This window comes from Phyllopteryx taeniolatus, chromosome 13 (assembly GCF_024500385.1).
Source record: "Phyllopteryx taeniolatus isolate TA_2022b chromosome 13, UOR_Ptae_1.2, whole genome shotgun sequence".
NCBI classification, from domain to species: domain Eukaryota; kingdom Metazoa; phylum Chordata; class Actinopteri; order Syngnathiformes; family Syngnathidae; genus Phyllopteryx; species Phyllopteryx taeniolatus.
In genome coordinates this window covers 24,945,805-24,959,426 of record NC_084514.1, presented here as the reverse complement: position 1 = coordinate 24,959,426, position 13,622 = coordinate 24,945,805, and the positions used below count along the sequence as shown (strand labels likewise).

The 13,622-nt window shown below is 43.3% G+C and overlaps 1 protein-coding gene across 8 annotated transcripts in view; it reads right to left on the bottom strand.

Moving 5' to 3' along the window:
* The window catches only part of LOC133487569 (transcription regulator protein BACH2-like), a 162,812-nt gene that overhangs the window by 25,276 nt on the left and 123,914 nt on the right, over positions 1–13,622 (bottom strand). The window contains exons 4-7 of one of the 8 annotated variants that reach the window (XR_009791376.1): positions 7,968–8,134; positions 7,500–7,868; positions 6,896–7,421; positions 6,776–6,798 (exon numbers count right to left, since the gene is read on the bottom strand). The exons of 5 other annotated variants lie outside the window; for them this stretch is intronic. The gene's annotated coding sequence lies outside the window, so the exon portion shown is untranslated. Of the gene's footprint in view, positions 1–6,775; positions 6,799–6,895; positions 7,869–7,967; positions 8,135–13,622 lie in introns of those variants that run through there. 2 more of the 8 variants (XR_009791375.1, XR_009791377.1) reach the window with 2 other exon arrangements.

Genomic DNA, 13,622 nt, shown 5'->3' with positions numbered 1-13,622 from the left:
TGAATATTAATACAGTGTAAATGAATAGAAACTGACAAAATACCCCAAAAAGCAAGTCAGGAAAGGAAGCACAGGTGGCAGGGCCATCAAGACTAGAGATTGCAATTTTATGAGGTAATTTTAGAAGAAATAATCATTAACACATTAATGACAGCTTTGAGCAACGACTTGAATCACATGAAATGAAATGGTGTTGGTCTCACAGTCATGGTCAATCATGGTAGATAGTAGAGGACACAGACAGCTTTCAACTACAGTTGTCACAGTGTGCCATTTCTTCTGTCACATGTCACAGTGAGTAATTTCCTCTGTCACGACAGGCAATCATTTTCTACTAACACGTCAATCTGTCAGCCAATCATGTGCTACTAGCCAGAGTCAGTAACACATCCCTTTTTAAGGTTTGCTTGATGATGCAATTATGGTCACAATGTCACACGCTCTTCTGTTTAAGACGCAAGAACACTACCCTGTGAATCCTTTTCGCTTCCTGTCCACGACCGACAATTCTCAAGTTTGTCTGTTCCTGCTGGCTGGTTGGCCAGTGTTCTGACTTCCACCCACGACCAGGAATTCTGCCAGCTCGAGGTTTCCTGTTCCTGTGACTTATGGATCAGCCTTCTGTTACGACCTCGAGCTAAGTCTGTTTCCCGGTCTCCGTAATTCTGCTACGAGGTCAACTCAGTGTGAGTTTCCTGTTTTCCCTCTTCAGCTCTCTGCGAATCGTGGATAAAGACAACCGTGAAATCTGAGCATTTCCTGACCTGCTATCTGTGGATTACACACCATTGCCTCATTTGGGCCAAGACCAAGCTATCGTCAAAGCCTGACCTGCTCGACTGTGAAGTGATTGCCCTTAACTACACTGAATACTGGCTTTGATTTGATCTGTCACAGCTGATCTTAGATTGATTATTAAAATCTTTTTGAACTTTCCTGGTGTGCTGTATTTGGGTCCTAAGGCACACTCACCCCATGATAAAAGTACCTAGCAGCCACCCTATGGTGCATGTACTTGCTGAGTTGATAAGACAAATAGGTCAGTGCAAAGAAGTAGGACAAGCAACACAGACATTCACATGCCTCTACTTACGTGCATGCATGCGCGTGCACACACACACACTCTTCATTTTACCCGTTAGGGCTGTAATGATTCTGTATCGAAATAGAAAATTGCGGTCTTCAAATGCACAAACCTGCGTCGTCTTTGAAATGGCAGAACTGCGACATCGCCCTTTCAAATATGTGCTCACAGTGCTACTAAACTTAATATAATAATAATAATAATAATAATGTTATTATTATTATTATTATTATGCTTTATGTAATCAAATGTAAGCCCAGATTGAAGATACATTTCTTCATCAAGCTTCTTACAGCGGGTGTCATGGGACTACTTTTTTCAGCGAGCGCAATAATCAAACCTGTGGCTACTGGCTGGGCATGTACTGCTCGTTCAACTACATGAGGAGAGCGGAAGAGAGGAAGAAACACTGCTAAAATAAAGGACAGTAAAGACTGAATCAATCGCAATCACAGCTGATGGATGGACATTCTGTGCCAGACAAAGCTACATGACTATAACCGCACACTTGATCACGAAGAACTGGCGAATAGCGAGCTCGTCCTCCAAACATGCGTTATGTACAGAGGTACACAGCTACTCAGCTGTCAGCAAGTGAAATGCCCTAATTCCCCGTTCATTTGTGACCACGGACAATGCTAAAAACATTGCTATGCTGTGGAGTGGCTGCCTGGATGTGAGATGCTTTGCGCACTGTTAACCTGGCTATACAAAGAGTGCTGGTTGTTTATATGTGCCCTGCCATTGGCTGGTAACCAGATCAGGGTGTGCGATTAGTTGGCGACCAGTTCAGGGGTGTAACCAGCATCTCGCCCGAAGATACCTGGCATAGGCTCCAGCACGCCCGCGACCCTAGTGAGGATAAGCGGTACAGAAAATGAATGGATGGATGGAATTTCTGGTTTGCAAAACACATAGGAAGTCTATTTCCTCAATGTTTACATAACAGCAAGTTTATTTCCTAAAAATTATTTTTAAACAGTATTTGTTAAATTTCTTTTGAAAAGTTTCTTTGTTTTTACATGCACTTTTTTTAAATTTATGGTTAATAACAAAGACTGGACCAGTCTGTCACCTCAGAGACTATTATTATTATAAATTTAAAAAAATACATTTTTACAAATGTTCGAAATAGTTCAGTTTTTGCTATCATCTGTGTTATTAGGGTTTATTGATGCATCCAAGCAAGGCATTTGATAGAGTGAAACACTCTAAACCTTTTGATAAATTAGAACGACTGGTGCAATGAGAGCATAATTAGAATCCTGGCATACTGGTACTCTCATCAGCCGATACAGGTTAAGTAGTTGAAGAGGTACCACCTTCGCCTCAGTAATTGAGTGTGCCAGGGGAGGCTGTTCTCCCCAGCTTGATTTAACCTGTACATGGATGAGTTGTCCTAACGACTAAATAATTGTAAAACAGGGTTTATGATTGGTAACACTTAAATTAATCATTTCATGTATGTTGATGATTTGGTTGTTCTCTCTCCAATCAACGCTGGCTTTCAGATTTGATCTGTATTTTTCCAGATTTTTATTTTTCTGGGCAAAAGCTGATGCTCTGCAGTAAAACAAAATATTTGGGTCACTTCATTACAGATAGACTTTCCGATGATGATATTAATTACCAATGCCGCGTATTGTATGCTCAGGCCAACACTGGTGACAAAAGTGACAAAATTCCACATGTACAGATAACGTAAAATCAAACCGTCTTGGACCTACTGCACACCTCTTTAGTTGGTTTAGTTGCCCCATTGTGGTGCAAATATAACAAGGGTACACTGCAAAAACTTAAAGTTGCTTAGAATTATGCCTTTAAAATTTTGCTGAAATAGCCAAGGTTCTACGACTTCCGGTTTGGCCATGCGCGAGTGAGACGTGAGTCACTGTTTTCCGCAGTCGAAGCTTATAAAAAGTATCTTTAATAAGATATTCTGGGCAAAATATAATGCAAGATATGTAACAACCTGTTATACAGTCTTCAATCGCCGCAATTTCAACCCACGGTGAAATTTAACCATGCCGAGCCGACCTCGTAAGCTTACCGAAACAGCCGTGAGAGAGAGGCCCTAAGTGGTGAGTCGACTGTTCTGGAGGCTATTGGCACCCTCCACACTGAACTATGCTCACTCAAAGCTGAGTTTGCGGGCTTAATCGACAAAATGATTGATCAACTCTCGGCGACCATCAAGGGTGAACTGGCTTTTAATTTTAAAACGCAAAACCAACGATGCCATCGCTGTCATTAAAGCTACTGTTACCATCCATGCTAACAAGCTAGCAGACTTGGAGCACGTTGCTTCTGACACTGCTGACACTACCACGAAGCTGAAAGAAAAAGTTGGGCACTTGAACAAAGTGGTGGCTCGACTCTTCGACAAATGCACTTCTCTCGAGGGGCACAGCAGAAGTCAGAACCTGCGGATTTTACACGTAGACAAGGGAGCCGAAAATGGAGGGAAACAAGGAGACTTTGCTGCAACTTTTGAAAGACGCTCTATCTTTGTAGGAGCGTCCGCTTATTGACAGATGCCGCAGAGCGCTCCGAACCCGCCCAGATGACAACAAGCCACCTCTCCTGTCATCCTTAAAATGCACTATATCCATGAGCTGAAAGGTCAGATGACAAAAATGTTATGGGGTCAGTTAAAATTCATATTTGCATTGTTTATATGTTATGTAATACATGCACATCACTTCCAGCAAGTTGTCAACTATAGTTTAGCTAAGAATGAGGTTTTTATTACACGTATTGAGCACTCCCCGAACACACCCAATGCTCAAGACACTGGGGTGTGGTTACTCCATCCACCGCAAGGACTACCGGAAGTGATGTTACAATTGCCAAACACCGCGCACTATACTGTATACGCAATAGCGAGCAACGTGTTGGAACATGAGGAGGATTTCGACGTACAGGAGCACCCAACCGAACTTGGCATCGTCACACCGTACATGTTTTGAGTCGATCAGGTCAGAACCTGACAGTGATGACGACGAGCAGCCAAGTAGCAGCTCTACAACAGAAAAGGAGAGTGGCCACTGCCTCGATGTGATGGCACTGCCTGCTGAAGAGACGACACAATACCGCACATAAATACAGGCTGGTATGTTTGTGCAGCCCATAAATCCATATTTTAGATCCATAGTCATGAACAGACGCAGTATGAGCAGTCGGCCGTTCGTGTGGGATTCATAACCCATTGGTTCATCTCTGTACCGCTTACGTTTGTTGTGATATTATAGATTATTTTATTATACGTGCATTATGAACATTTGGTCAGGTTCTTCCGGTTTCTTGGCGAGAGACAGTGGTCTCAGTGGGGTTTAATTTCTGGTTAAATAAAGGTTTTGATTGTTTGGTTATGGTCACTGTTACAGTAACAAAGAAAATCCATTTGGGATCCCTTCATAAATAGCACTGAAGTAAATGTTTTATTAAAAAAAAAAGCATGAGTCAACTACGAAAAACAAAGCTATGCACAAGGAAATTATTTTCAAGTAGGAGGATGTCTATCGTGAGATCATAAGCAGAAATGCCAGAAAACAATGTCTATGGGAACAGTGAAATGTGAAAAGTAACATTCATGTTAATGGTCTGATGTTAATTCCAAATCATTTCCATTGCAGGTCTTCCTGTGGAGAATGCCATCCACAGCCGACAGGGGTGGAGAGTGTCTGTTGCCAGGAGTTGTCAGCAGTAGCAGAAAAGTTGACTGTTGGAATGAGTTGCAGCATTGAACATGAAGGATTTGAAGCCAACTGTGCTGGAAACAAGCTTCTGGGAGTACATCCAGACAAATGGGCCAATCGGTGATGAAGACCCAGTAAATGAGTAAGTTTTTCAGAGAGAAGACGAGGAGACCAGTGGTCCTCAAACTGAGTATTTTACACCAAGTGCCACCGTAAAAAAACAACAACTTGCCTCTCCAAGTACCACCATAATGACTAGCATTAAAACACAGTAGCATAGTAGGTATATGTGTTCATCACATAAACAAGGCGGGTTTTATTCCTAAAGAGTATTTTTAATATTACTGTAATAGTCAAACATTATGCACAGTTACACCATCAACACTGCGCTTGAAAATAAGAAAATGGAAAAAATGCATTTCACTGACTTTTTCTTTATTCTTTTTTTTAACATTCAGGGTCTACAGGTACATTACATACAGATGATTCACACGATGGATCTATCACATTCTTGGGAAGAGTCGTTAGTAGAAGTGAGAGAGTGATTACGACAATTATTGTGGATTTAAATATCCAAAAGTCTAATTAAACCAGAACTTTGTTGAACCTGGTGCGTTCTTTTTTGTCACATACCACCTGTATCTTGTCAACCCTGTCATATTTCTCAACAACAATTCGTGGCACAGATATCTCGCTTGCATCAACCCCAGCTGCCTCCAAGGTTGGAAATGTCTGTGTCCTTTTCATTACTTCATGCAGCAGTGTCTGGACATAGTCTAGAACAAATGGACAAATCTGAAGGAGCAAGTATTGTTATTAAACACATACAACGTTGACCATACTTACCATCGGTAATTGGCACCTTTATCTCCTTTGCCACTGGCTTACCATCCTTCCCTTTTGGGTAAGAGATGCGCCACTGTAGCTCCCCATCCTTCCTTCACACTTTCCATCTTTTGCAGTTTGCATTGAAATGTAAAGCTGACAAAAGCAACCTAAAATACAAACAACCAGGAGCAACAATAAACAGAAGAATACAAATATTTTGCAATAATCGATTAAAAAAATATTCGATAGTGACAGCTGTATAACCAAGTTTAGAGTCGCGACAAATTTAGCAAATTTCATGTGCTCCTCAAACACATGAGCCATATACATTGTGGCTGTGTGGAACTGTATATTTAGTTACACCCCTAATGTACAGAAACTTGCTTTCATTGTCTTGTGTGAGAAATGGGAGGGCTTTGGAGCGAAGTACAGCACTACTTTATGGTAGGCTTCAAGGCTTGATGTTTGTTGACTAGTCGATAATTTGCCAATGTCTTTGAACAGCATCTTATGAATTACTATTATTAGCAGCTCCTTATGTGCTTTTGATCCTGGAACACATCACTGGACAGAATTAAGAGAAGTAGCATCGGTGAATCATCTTTCAATGAGCTTATCTGATTCACTTTACCTTTTATGAGCCATTCTCTTTCCTCTACAAGTTCATCATGCAGACGTTCTGTAAATGCATCACCATGGCCCTTGTGAACATTCACGACATGGTTGGCGATTGACATCCACTACTGCCGACATTCTTCACTGTTCTCTTTGCTTGATGCTGCTGACCAATAAATGTGATTGGTGATGGACTGCGACCATAACAACACCGCCTCGAAACCAGCCATTTTGAAAGGGCCAGCAGATGCTTCTTGATTCCTGAAAAGAAAATCATTATCAGTCCAGTGTGTCAAATACCTTTGTCTGATTAGTCCTTCAATGTAAAAAAACTGACAATATGCATGGACAATCATAAAAGTTACAAACTCAGATGTAAGACTACCTTTTGCGACATGCCAAATGTCAAACCAGTGGCAAAGGTCCTTATGGGTTTCCCTCAGAAATTTCTTAATTTGAGAGTGGCGGTCTGTCACAATGTTTTTCATAGTGACACCTCTTCCTCTGTAACAAGGCAAGGCACCTCTTCAAGCCCTCCAACTCCATGGCATGGGAGTTCTTCACCTCTGTAACCTGAAATGGGAATTATTTCCACAATATATGAATACACAAAACATTTGGCCTGACTACTAGCTTGATCCCGAGAAATGTCATTGCAAAGATTATTTACCTGTACCAATGGGTGTCCAAGATCTTTGAGTCTTCAAGGTTCATAAAAGTGTATGAACCATATTTGGCCGTGTGCCCAGGAGAACAGCATCGTGCATCACCACCAACTGTTAGCTTTTTTCCCTGAAAAAAGATTGTTGACGTTCCCACACAAGGTTGACGGTTGGAAGCAGGTAAGCATTCTGAATACGACAGAATGTCCTCTTTGAAAAAGTAATTATGTTCACACTTTTAAGCATATTTATCGCTTTTAGTGCCAGTGCCGCTAAAAAGGATGGCACTGGCACCCAGCAAGTTACCTAGAGGCATACAACCTGACATTGGTTGGCTGTACCATTCTTTGATGTGACCATGTTGCTTTGAACACGGCAAAGCTTCCTCTAATATTTTTAATAGCCACCAGGCATGGCCTGGAACAGACAGCGCAGATTGCCAGGAGTGCTCATAGGCACGATTCAAAAACAACAAACTTCGGCATTCGAATAGGGTTTCCATCAATGATGGACTCCTTCTCCTTCAAGGAAATCCTATAAAAATCAAGTGTGAAGTGTGAATCATTTTGTCTTGCCCCAGTTCTACAGTATAACAAAAAACAAGAGCTGTACCTGTAACTTACAAGGATAAACCAGTATATTTACAGTATACACAAAAAACTTTCTAGTTGTATTTGCAAGCTTCCCTCATTCTTCTTCAGTGTCGTCATCATCATCATATTGATTCTCATCACCAGGAGAATAGTCCTCATCTTCGACATCTCTGTCTAATATGGAATCATCCGGCTCTGTGCTCGTATCTGACAGGCCATCATCCAGCAATGTGCACTGCACACCAGCATGCACACACGAAGGGCCTACATCTTCTGCCCAGTTAGTTTGTGTCATCTTGGAAACTGCTCCCACAGCTGGGTCACACTGAACTTTTTTATGCCTCTGGCTCACTGTCGATGTGACTTGGGTCCCATAATGTCGCTTATACTGAAAATGTTAAAATTTTGTGTGAGTGACGAGGTAATGATTGCAATGATTTGAGGTAGTGATCAAAGTACTTGATAAATACAGTATATTCCAACTCACCCATGATGAGTACTGACTGGCTTATTGTCAACCGTAGCCTGGATACACACAGAGTTGCGACTGGACTGTGGTAGAATTTCTGTGATATCCATGGTAATATTAGCATCATTTGATGTGACGATCTGGTTGTCATCTATCACTCTCGCTCCTAGTAACTCGGACACCATCTGGAATAATAGTGATGCGATATTAACCACTTGATTTGCGAATAAGCACACAACCCCTTGATGAGTCAGTCAGTGCATAAGGATTTGTAAGCTTTGTAGTTTGATACACAGGAAATGTACCGACCTGCAAATGATTTTAATCAACGTTTTTTTTTTACGTGATTTAAATCACAGATTTTTAGTCATCTTATTTGAAACAAAAAAGATGGGGGAGACCAAGGCACATCATCCTTACATGTAGTATTTACCGTCGTGCTAAAAAATATTGGCACCCCTGCAGTGCCAATACACACATCCATCCATCCATCCATCCATTTTCTGTACCGTTTATCCTCACAAGGATCGCGGCCGTGCTGGAGCCTATCCCAGCTATCTTCGGGCGGAAGGCGGGGTACACACTAAACTGGTCGCCAGCCAATCGCAGCGCACATAGAAACAAACAACCATTCACACTCACATTCACACTGAAGGGCAATTTAATCTTCTTCAATCAACCTATCAAACATGTTTTTGGGATGCGGGAGGAATCCGGAGTGCCCGGAGAAGACCCGCAAAATCACAGGGAGAACATGCAAACTCCACACAGGCGAGGCCGGGATTTGAACCGCGGTCCTCAGAACTTTGAGGCAGATGTGCTAACCAGTCGCCCCAATGCAAACACATAATGCTTTTTTTGTTGACTGTCTAACATGAAATCAGACTAAACCTTTCCTGTTTTAAGATTACCAAAATGATGTCTATTCGCTAAATGCCAGAATAGTTATTCTTACAATAAAATATAACAGGCACGCTCATGGGGTCAGACAGTTGAGGGAAAAATAGCATGTCTTTTTATCGTCATGGCTAGAAATAATGGCACGCCATGGGTGCCAATACTTTTGAGCACGACTATACGTATTATATATTCATATATGTTTCAGTGACACGGCACAAGCTTTTACATAGTATGCAATATTCCTGTACATTGTGTGCGCCTCACTCCAGTAGCGTTATAACACGCTGCACAGAAAGTCTTTGCCGCGTGTCTGTTGGCTTGTCACATAGGCAAAAGTACAGACGACAGTACTGAAAAATACTGTGTGGGTCTTTTTTTCCCCACTGCTCAGTGCATAATATACAAGGAAATGCTCACCTCTTGTCTGCGCCGCTTCGCTGCTCCACCGTGGCAACTGCGAGATTCAGTTCTCTTGCTGGCGGTGCAGGTCTCGGTGGCCGTAGGAAAAATAGTTGGCACCGCAGCTGGTTTCAGTCTCTGCCTAACTACATTTGTGCATCCAATGCTGTCTGCTAAATGTTTCTCCAAACATGCTGGTTCGAAGTGATCATCACAGAGTTTAGAATGCTTGCTAGGCACCCATAGCTGACCACGTTTCTTCCCCTGTCGATTGACTTTCCCTAGCCACTGGTCACGTATTCCTTTTTCACTTGGAAAGCCAAAGAAACTCTTGCCACTGCCTGAACCATTTAGACAACCAAATGCCACACAATAAACCATCGTGAAATCCCTGAATCATACAACAACAAATATACAAGGACGGGAACAACAGCATGGAACAATAGCACACAACGCCGAATGAACATGATGTTTGGCTAGATGACAGGTTATTCTGTTCATATGCAGTGATGCCAGTAACGCGTCTCAAAAATGCTGCCATTTTGAGTAACCAGCAAAGTAACGTCTTAGTTTCCCGGAAAAGTAATCAGACTGCAGTTACTTCTTCAAACCAGCAATAGTTACTTTTGAGTCATCAATGTCTTTCACCAAGTATTTGTGGCTAGTGATTCAAATTAAATGCAGCCCAGCATTTAATATAGCATTTAACCGTTCACGTAGACCGCTCACTTTTAAATGGACGGAAGAAAGCAATTGTGAGGTGACTGTTTATTCTACAATGCACGGCGCAATACCACAGAAGTGTAAAGAAATGCACAATTTCACTGTCACTGTCATTTTCCGTCGTAAAACGTGTATTTGATTGTTGATACTTTTTTTATTTACAAATGAAGAATACAGTTTTACTGGCAGGTTAAGTGCGCAATGCCATCCATCCATTTTCTTCCGCTTATCCGGCCGAGTGTCCAAGACATGCGGCCGCAAGTCTGATGACACAACCTCAAAATCAATCATCGAACTGTGACCTAGGGTGTCCTGGTGCAAAGTGCACGTGTGGATTGTGTTTGTTATGGACAATGTGTGATGAGCACAGAAGTCCAATAACAGAAAACTACTCTGGTTCCGATCGGGAGGCCATTCCTCCCAATCACTCCCTTCCAGGTCTCACTGTCATTGTCCACGTGAGCCTTGAAGTCCCCCAGCATATCGATGGAGTCCCCAGCAGGAGCGCTCTCCAGCACACCCTCCAAGGACTCCAAAAAGGGTGGGTACGATGAACTGCTGTTTGGTGCATAGGCACAAAAACAGTCAAGACCCGTCCCCCCCCTCCGAAGGCCGAGGTAGGCTACCCTCTCGTCCCCCGGGGTGAACCCCAATATACAGGCACCGAGCCGGGGAGCAATAAGTATACCCACACCTGCTCGGCGCCTCTCACCGTGGGCAACTCCAGAGTGGAAGAGAGTCCAACCCCTCTCAAGAGGACTGGTACCAGAGCACAAGCTGTGTGTGGAGGTGAGCCCCACTGTATCCAGTCGGAACTTCTCGACCTCACACACCAGTTCGGGCTCCTTCCCTGCCGGAGAGGTGACATTTCACGTCTCTTGAGCCAGCTTCTGTAGCCGGGAATCGGATCACCAAACTCCCTGCCTTCGACCACCGCCCAGCTCCCACCGCACTCAAACCTTATGTCCCCTCCCACAGGTGGTGAGCCCATGGGAACGGGGACCCATGTTACCTTTTCAGGCTGTGCCCGGCCGGGCCACATGGGTGCAGGCCCTGCCACAAGGCACTCCCCTTCGAGCCCCACCTCCATGGCGTGCGATGCATTGTGGGTTAATTAGTCATACAAAGGTACGTGGTCATAAATCGTCATACAATAAGGACTGACTCACTGAAGGACTTAAAATACTTATCTTAAATAATATTTACAATGAAAAGTGAGAACTTTCAACATCGTCTGTAGTCCAGACTGTGAGCTGGTTTCATGTACTGCATGGCTGCACGGTAAATGCTTCTCCCCCCAGCTGCTGAAAGTAACAAAAAGGTTACTTTTTTCTAATTTACTTGCTTTTGAAATCAAGTAATCAGTAAAGTAACTAAGTTAGTTGTTCAAGTTAGCTGTGGCAACACTGTTCATATGTTAAATAAGCTATCCGGCATTTCCTGATTGTGAGTTTTCTTCCACACGAGGGACTGATAGACCCTACTGTTGGATGGAAACAGTAGGTTTATTCTGTTTAGATTTATTTCATTTATGCCTTTAGTACTTTTCGACTAAAGTTACTTTACCTTAAGGTATACTTCAAACACGGATATGAGGCTGTAGTTGATGCTTTTCGAAACCAGAATATCAGTTTTTTTTGTTTTTGTTTTGTTTTGTTCCCTTTGTTAATATAACTCTATTTAATGCACCCCTATGGGGGGCACAAGCCAGTGCAAACTGTAGGCCAATCCCAAACCCGGACAAATGCAGAGGGTTGCGTCAGGAAGGTCATCCGGCTTAAAACATGGACCGGGTTCACAACGTCCGTCACCGGTGCCGTTACACCGCCAGGGCGCTGGTGGAAATTCAGCTACTGTGGCTCAAAGACCGCCTGCCTCACAGTTCTGAGGTGCGGGGTTCAATCCCAGACCCCGCCTGTGTGGAGTTTGCATGTTCTCCCCGTGCCTACGTGGGTTTTCTCCGGGGACTCCGGTTTCCTCCCACATGGATGGAGGGCTTTAAATACTTGGGGTCAACAGTCCAGAGCAATGGTGAGTGTGGTAAGGAAGTAAAGAAACAGGTCCAAGGAGGTTGGAACGGGTGGCGGAAGGTGTCAGGTGTGTTATGTGACAGAAGAGTCTATGCTTGGACGAAGGGCAAAGTTTATAAGACTGATGAGTGTAGCTGGGAATCAGATTGCCAAGGTTCCTGCCTTCGGTCACCGCCCAGCTCACATTGCACCCGAACCCAAAGGCCCCTCCCACAGGTGGTGAACCCATGGGAAGAGGGACCCGCGTTACCCTTGGTTGCAGGCCCGGCCACCAGGCGCTCACCTTTGAGCCCCACGTCCAGGCCTGGCTCCAGATGGGGGCCCCGGTGACCCGCGTCCAGGCCCCTTAGACTATAAGGAAGTTATTCTATATACTTGTACTTCTGATACTGTTTGTTATTTTCTAATGTACTTTTATATTGACGCTGTACTTTTGCTGTTCTTTACTTATGGAGTCCTGCTGTGTTCTCTGTTTATGCATCAGCTAGACATTGTAGGGTTTTATGTTCGTGTCGGGGGATGAGAATTCTGCTCTCAGGTGAACATTTTTATGCCTTGCCATAGCAACTCATAAGATCTGTCAAGTTTATTTTCTTAATGCAGGATAATGGTGTAAATCTTGTTGGTGGAAGAGGAGGCCTTACCTCCTGAAATGTGAAGGAGTTGAACAACCAGATGAAGAGGGGTAAAGTAGTAGTCCACCTGGAATCTTTGTCCTCAGATATCATGTTTCTCCAAGAAACCTACTTAAAGAATAGTTCCCAGGCTAGTAAAGGGGTAGATGGATTGGGCAAATTTATCACTCCTCTTTTTCCACAAACGCCAGGGGTGCATCGATTTTAATCCGCAAGGGCATTCCATTTAGACATCAATCAACTAAAATAGACGCTACCTTATTGTCACGGGAGAAATCTATTCTGTCCCTACAACCTTAGTCAATATCTATGGTCCTAATCTATCCTGCCTTCTTTAGGAAGTGTTCTACCTAATCAAGAATGTTTGACAAACTAACCCAATTTTAGCAGGAGAATTAAACTGTGCTCTTGACCCTTACATGGTAAATGGACTGCACTTATGTAGCGCTTTATCGACACAGTGCCCAAAGTGCTTTACAAAGCCTCACATTCACCCACTCATTCATATACCAATGGGTGACTGCTGCCATGCGAGCCGTTGCCAGGGCCACTGGGAACAAATTAGGATTCAGTGTCTTGCCCAAGGACACTTCGACGTGGACAGTCAAAGATTTAAACCAGTGTCCCTTCTGTTACTGGACAACCTGCTCTACCTACTGAGCCAAAGCCGCCCATGGATAGATCCTCTAAGAAACGTGCCACATATTCTAATATGAGGGACTTCTTACATGCGAACATTAAAAACTCAAACCTGTCTGATGTATAAAGATTTCTTCAACTGACGGAACAAGACCACTCCATTCGTTCACTCGTACATAATGTACAAACCGCATTGATTACTTTCTGGTAGACTAAGTTATTAGTTATTATGATACAAACGTTTAAATGTATATACCATGACATATTGATCTCTGACCATGCCCCCCTCACATTTTCACATAACCTCGATGGTCTGCAATCCACCCAGCCACTGTGGAAGATGGACC